Genomic DNA, 6,668 nt, shown 5'->3' with positions numbered 1-6,668 from the left:
GAAAAGCAAACTGGTGTCAGATTGAAGTACAGGATTTCTAGGCTTTGCATTAAAAAGCAGAGTGTATAGTTGTTTGACTCCTGTGGACTGTATTTATTATCTTAGCATAAATTAGGATGGAATAGGTTACCTATTTTTAACTAGTGGCCATGTTGGAGCTGTCCTACTTGTTACTATAAGTTGACAAATGATCCTGGTGAATGATGCCTACATCTATAGTTCATTAAATGTTGAGTGCTTAGGGATAGGAAAGGCACAGTATACTTTATGATTATTCTTTGTGAGTTCTCCAATATCTTTACAGGGCAGGAGCCCTGTACCACCAATCTATATATTGTTTTATACACACACACACACACACACACACACACACACACATGACAACCATTCTGACAGATCAAGATGTTATATATCTATATAGATATACAGACATTGTAATGGTCCTCACCAAGAGGTAGGGACAATTGAAACAGAGTGACTTAAAGTATCAATTAAAAAGCAACCACTTATGGGCCTCCCCGGTGGCGCAGTGGTTGAGCACTGGGTTGCGAAGCTGCCCGCAGCCTCTGCGGCACTGGTTCGATCCCCGGCTGCTCCCCGGCCACCGGAGGAGGGTCCCACATGGCGCGCAGACCTCTCCTGCCGCCCGCTGCTCCCCTCAGCAGTGTACTTCGGTCCTTCTGCCTGCTCTGCTCCCCGCTCTGGCTCTGGTGAATTCTCTCACCCTCCCACGCTTCTGACTGTACCCAGTGCATGTATAAACAAAACAAACAAACAAACAAATAAATAAATAAATAAATAAAAATTAAAAAAATAAAAAGCAACCACTTATTTATGAAGACACCGATAAACACGTGAAAGGACAGATAAACCTGGTTATGTGTAGAGGCCCCACCTAAATTAAAATTAATAAGTTATCTTGAAAGTATGTCTATGAAAAAATGGTATAAATATAAGCAATGAACTTAAGCCAATTTGAGATGCTTATGGTTCTGAAGACTTCTTGAGATTTTGGCAAGAAATGCAGGGGAGTTTTGCTCTGAGAAGTGGCCTTCCCATCTCTGCAGATGGATGGCTGCCAGGAACTCCCCAGACTGGGCCCTACCATCTGTGAGTCATCAATCTCTGGAACCTTGCCAAGAGGTTTGTAACCTTCACCCTCTTACTTTCAATTGAATTGTGTGCTTATACTGTTGTAATGTGGATTCCCCCTAATAAATTCATATAGTGGCTCTATGCCTTTGGCTTGAATCATAAGTGAAATCTGTCTCTTCGTGTAGAAGTTACCACTTTAGACATCCAAACGTGATATAACATATATGAGGTGGTTCCAGACTAGAGTTCAAAAAGTACAGGAAGACAATTTGAAAATTTCTAACTAAAGAGGGGCAAAGACAAAGGAGAGTGGTGGGGGGAGAGGGAGAGAAGGAGGAAGAGACAGGGAAAAGGGGAGGATGAAAAGGGGAAAAGAAAGAGAGAGAAATACAAATTGTGAAAGAAAACCTGCAATCCAAAATTTCAAAATACATGAAGATGACTAAGTAAGGCCTCCCCCCCACACAAAGAATATTAATTCATTCTATAAAATAATTGAACAAGATGAAAGAATCTTTCAAAATATATTCAGGTTGTTCAAAGAAATAAATGACAGTGACATCTTCAAATTAAAAACTCAGTAATTAAAAAAAAAACTCAGTAATTTTCATTTTTTTATGCTTTTATTAAATATGTTAAAATTTGTAAATATACCTCCAAGTGCATCTTTATCTGAAGCCCACAAGTTTTGGTAGCTAGTACCTTCAATGTCATTAGTTTCTCAATAGTCTGTCATTCTCAAGTGTTTTCTTCTTTAACCTATGGGTTAGATAGGAATACAATTATTAACTATGTTTTTATAGTTATTTTTTACTGTTGTCTTTCTTTTTTTCCACTGAAGGCTGTGTTAATATTGATTTTGGAAAATCATTGGGAATTCTTTTGTAATCTAATGTCATAAATTGTTATAAGCATTCCTTGTGTACTCAAAAATCATGCATATCTTATTTTTATTTTGTAAATGATTATATGAATAGTCATTAAGTGTACTAATTTTGTTCAAATATTCTATATACTTATTAATATTTTGTTTCAATCAGTCTTAAGACAAAAATGTGTTAAAATATCCTACATGGATTGTGTATTTGTCAATTTCTCCTGAACATTCTGTCTTCTTTTCTGGTAATGAGGTAATATTTCATAAAATAAAATTAATAATTTGAAAGTGAAATTTTGGCAGCACGTCATGCTTCTGTCATGTCACTATCAACAGTATCAGCTCTTAGATACAGTATGACTGACTAATAATGGGACCCATTTCTTATCTGTAGGACTTCATTTTTTCATTATCCTGAAAAAACCCATATCTCAGAGGTCTGTGGATTTAGACTCTACTTTGTGTCTCAATTCCATTTCTTGAGTATAAAGGTATTTATTTTACTTTTAAAAACAACTATTTATTTTTAAATTTCAACTTTTGCATTTTGTTTCTGATATTTATGTGATGAAGAAAAGGTTGTCACAGAATGAAGTTGTGGAAACTTTTTAAGTAGATATTATTCATTTACTCTTTAACCTGCTTCTATGATTTCCATCTCCACCATTCTCTGAAATGACCTTATCTAGGAAGCTGAAAGCTTCTATGTTGCTCCAAGCACCAAAACATTGTTCTGGTGTTATCTAACCCAATCTCTTGTTAAGCATTCAACAGATTTTGAAATTCTTTCCTTCTTATAATACTCTCCTCTCTTAGTTGTGACCACATACATGCTGATTTTCTATCTCAGTAGCTAGTCTTTTAGCCCTGTTTTTTTTTACTCCACCTGCTCTGATAGACTTCTATCATATTAGAATGTCTTAAGGTTCAATTATGGGGTTTTCTTCTCTTCCCTATCTATTCTTTCTTGGTTCACAATTTCCACTGCATCAATTACTAGTTATAGGAAGATTAGTCCCTAAATATATATCTAGAAATTTCTTGTGGATTTAAGACAATAATACATTTTAGTATTTTAATATCTCTTATATGTCTCACATAAGAGGGCATCTCAAATAGGGCATGTTAACACTAAATTACGGATTTTCTTCAAACTTGTTTCTGTATTTTCCTCATAATCCTCACATACTTACAGACACATGCAATCTAGTCTATCAGAATATCCTGGCACCACTTCCCCTGAAATATCTCTAAATCCATCTTTCTCCATATCCACTATCACATTTTAACATCTCATCTCTTATCTGGCTTGCCTTGATAGGCTTCAAATTGATCTCATTTTATTCCCCTATTCCCACTAGTCCACCAAAATCCATTCCATGCAAAAGAGAGTAGCCAGAGTGACCTTTTTATAGATAACAATGTAAACCTAATTGTATTACCTTCCTGCTTACTTCAATGGTTTTCAAATTCATTAAGAATAAAATTGAAACTCCTTACCATGACATACAAACCCTGAATGACTCTGCCCCTAACTCTACAGTTTTACTTAGCACCACTCATTCACTGTGTCCTAAATACAATGGCCTTCTTTTATTTCCTAAGAGAACACTACCTCAGGGCTTTAGTGCTTGTTCTACAATCTTTCTTCAAGGTCTTTTTACCAAGTTATTTGCAAGACTACTTCTTGTCACTCAGGCCTCAGTTTATATGTCATCTCTACAACAGATCCTTTCATGACCACTTTAAATAATGCTCTACATTATTCTCTACCAGAAAGCCTTTGTTTCTTTCTTAGTACTTACTATTGGGTTTGCATATATTTTGATTTAGAAAATGTTACAAGGTTGTCTTTAATTATTATGAGATCCATAGTGATAACTAGTAGTAAAATATCTAACATCTCTAATTCAAAAGCAAAATGGGGAGACCTGTGGCATATCATTCAGATAGATGCAAAAAGAGATGCCAATTGGTGAGCACTGTGTAACTGTTCAAGCCTACGTCTAGAAAAGCAACCCCACTTTTTTGAGACTTTGCAGGAAACTGGGAGTAACTCCTTGCACACAGATAAAAGGGAACATCTACTTTATTTTTCTGTTTTCAAGGACTGTGTTCCACAGAGAAGACTATTCTCATTAAATTTTTTTTAAAGTGCTGAACATTGGTGCTTACATTAACAAATGTAGTATGCATGGCTAGATTCAACATTATCAACTATGTTTTTTTTTTTTAAATAAATGCCCTTTGGACTCAAGACTATGTTTATATATTTGCACACACTTTCTGTCTCACACACACACAAACACACACACACAAGCAATTGATATCACTAAGAATTAAATTCAAATTCTTCTCCTTGTAATATGTTTTAACAAAAATTTTATGGTATTTAACCTAGCCAATGACTTCCCAATATTTCGATTGCTATGATTAAGGTAACTAGCACACATGGCTTGAAGGTGAGCATCAATATCAGCTTATGAGCTGCACAAGAGATACAGAACAAAGATCTACATATGGACAGTGTTTAATCATCCCTTGAATAACATTTCAATGGCAATTGAATGTTGCAGCTGTTTGTAATCAACTTGGTACTGAGATCTCTTGAGAATATATGATGTGTAACTGCTGATGAATTTTGTATTCAAGCTGGCTAAATCAGGTTGGATTCTTTTAAAACTAGTATGTTCTATCAAGGCAAAATATGAATAATAAGATGTATTCAAACAGCCTGTGATTTGGGGGCAATGCTATTTATGAATTTCTATTCCTTCATCTTTACGCTTGAAACAAGTTACTTAAGACAAGTTTCCTTGTAGCTAAAAAAAATTATCAGTTTCCCAACTGAAGAGGCAGACTTAAATGAATCACATACACTCTTTCAACTGGCCCTTCCTATGAACAAAAACATGCATTTGCCATACACATCAGAGGAAAAGGACTAGGATAATAAATATCTATAAATGGAATCTGTAACCAAACCTGAATGTTACCTATTATTCCCTAGCACACTAAAGGAAAGAAACTGGTACTCACTGAATAGAAACTTCTAAAGTATCTATGATCAGGAGGAGAATGTTTAAATTTTCTGCAAATGCCATATATATGGGCCACTTACATGGTTTGATGGCACTTGCAACCTCACTGGTCATGTCACTCTTATCACTAAAAACAGAGCTCATAAACCTTATATTCTGTCTGGTAATGATCTTAAGCAGAAATTTCAAATCTTAAATTTCAGTGTAACTCATTTTTTTGCTGGGCACTCAAGTCTTCCGTTTAGGTGCTGAGTAACTCATGGCTGTCAAAGACATTACATTCCAGTCTTCAAAGCCTTCTCTCACAGTTCCTTTTGTTTCCAAACTTTCATGCTCTCTATAAAAGTGGCCCCTTGTTATGTAATATTCATTATTACTTAGTGCTGTTCTGACAAAATTAATTCTTCATTAACAAATTCTGTTCCTTAAGTCAAAAGAATGAATAAAGACAACAATTTTATTAGATCTCCACAGACTTAAGGAGGTGTGACTGGACCTTTAGGTGACATTGATTCTATTCATAGTGTTAGGGGGAAAAGGTTGTCCCAAAGCTAATTCCATACAGGCTTTGTGGATTCCACCACCACCCTAGGTCAAAGTCAAAGACACTGGGAACTCCAAATCCCATCACCACCAAAGGGAAGGTGGCTGGGACCTGAGGGTGGGGTTAAGCAGCCAGGTGGATATAAAAGGCAGACACGTGGGCTTTGGAGGATCCCCCATTTTTGGCTCTCCGCCAGCTCGCAGTACTGCCAGCTCTGAGAGTGACTTTGGGTTTCCAGGTCGTCGGATCGGGTAGGATGCATTAAAGACTTTATTTCCCTATTTTCTCCCTGAGTTGTACATTTTCTTTTTTTTTTTTTTTTTTTTTTTTTTTTAAAAGATTTATTTATTTATTTATACAAGCATGGGTACAGTCAGAAGCACGGAGAGGGTGAGAGAATTCACCAGAGCCAGAGCAGGGAACAGAGCAGGCAGACTGACGAAGTACACTGCTGAGGGGAGCAGCGGGCGGCAGGAGAGGTCTGCGCACCATGTGGGACCCTCACCCAGTGGCTGGGGATTGAACCGGCGCTGCAGAGGCTGCGGGCAGCTTTGCAACCCAGCGCTCAACCGCTGCGCCACCGGGGAGGCCCTGTACATTTTCTTTATTTCCTTTTCTCTTGTAAATAAACCTTTTATTAACCTTTTGTGTGTGTCTGTAGTGGAGTATTCATAAGTCCTTTTAAAGCGTGCGGGTGAGGACCCACAGCCAGGAACCTGTTTAATATCGGGGCTGCTCTATAACAATAGGACAGATGTTTATTGAGCCTTTATTACATGCATGCAACTGTAACAATAAAAATGAGGCATTTAGTGTCTTCTGGTATCTATCAAATTCTCATATTTAATCAAAAGGAGGAAAAATAGATGTATATAGGTGTGTAATGATAAAAGATGATTTCCAGTTTAATCAGAGGAACATTAATGAGGAATATGATATTTGATCCAGATTTTGAAGAATGGATAAAATCTCAATGTCTGGAGATTGGAGGTAGAGGATATCCAAGGTAGAATGAAGGATACAAAAAAAAAAAAAAAATGGCCGTGATATAAAGATAAAAAAAACAAAGAAGCAGTGAATAGTTCAATTTGACTATAATGCAATGAGGCTG

General features: G+C 36.5%; 1 long non-coding RNA gene across 1 annotated transcript in view; it reads right to left on the bottom strand.

Annotated features, from left to right (window-relative positions):
* Nucleotides 1–1,754: 1,754 nt before the first annotated feature.
* Nucleotides 1,755–6,668, bottom strand: part of LOC129145858 (uncharacterized) — a 30,278-nt gene continuing 25,364 nt past the window's right edge. The window contains exon 3 of the long non-coding RNA XR_008551975.1: nt 1,755–1,854. This is a non-coding gene — a long non-coding RNA (uncharacterized LOC129145858). The remainder of the gene's footprint in view (nt 1,855–6,668) is intronic.

The sequence above is a fragment of the Talpa occidentalis genome, unplaced genomic scaffold (assembly GCF_014898055.3).
Source record: "Talpa occidentalis isolate TD23 unplaced genomic scaffold, MPIMG_talOcc4v2.1 talOcc4.15, whole genome shotgun sequence".
Taxonomy (NCBI): domain Eukaryota; kingdom Metazoa; phylum Chordata; class Mammalia; order Eulipotyphla; family Talpidae; genus Talpa; species Talpa occidentalis.
The sequence above is the reverse complement of the archived record's forward strand: the minus strand, read 5'-3'. Positions and strand labels throughout refer to the sequence as shown.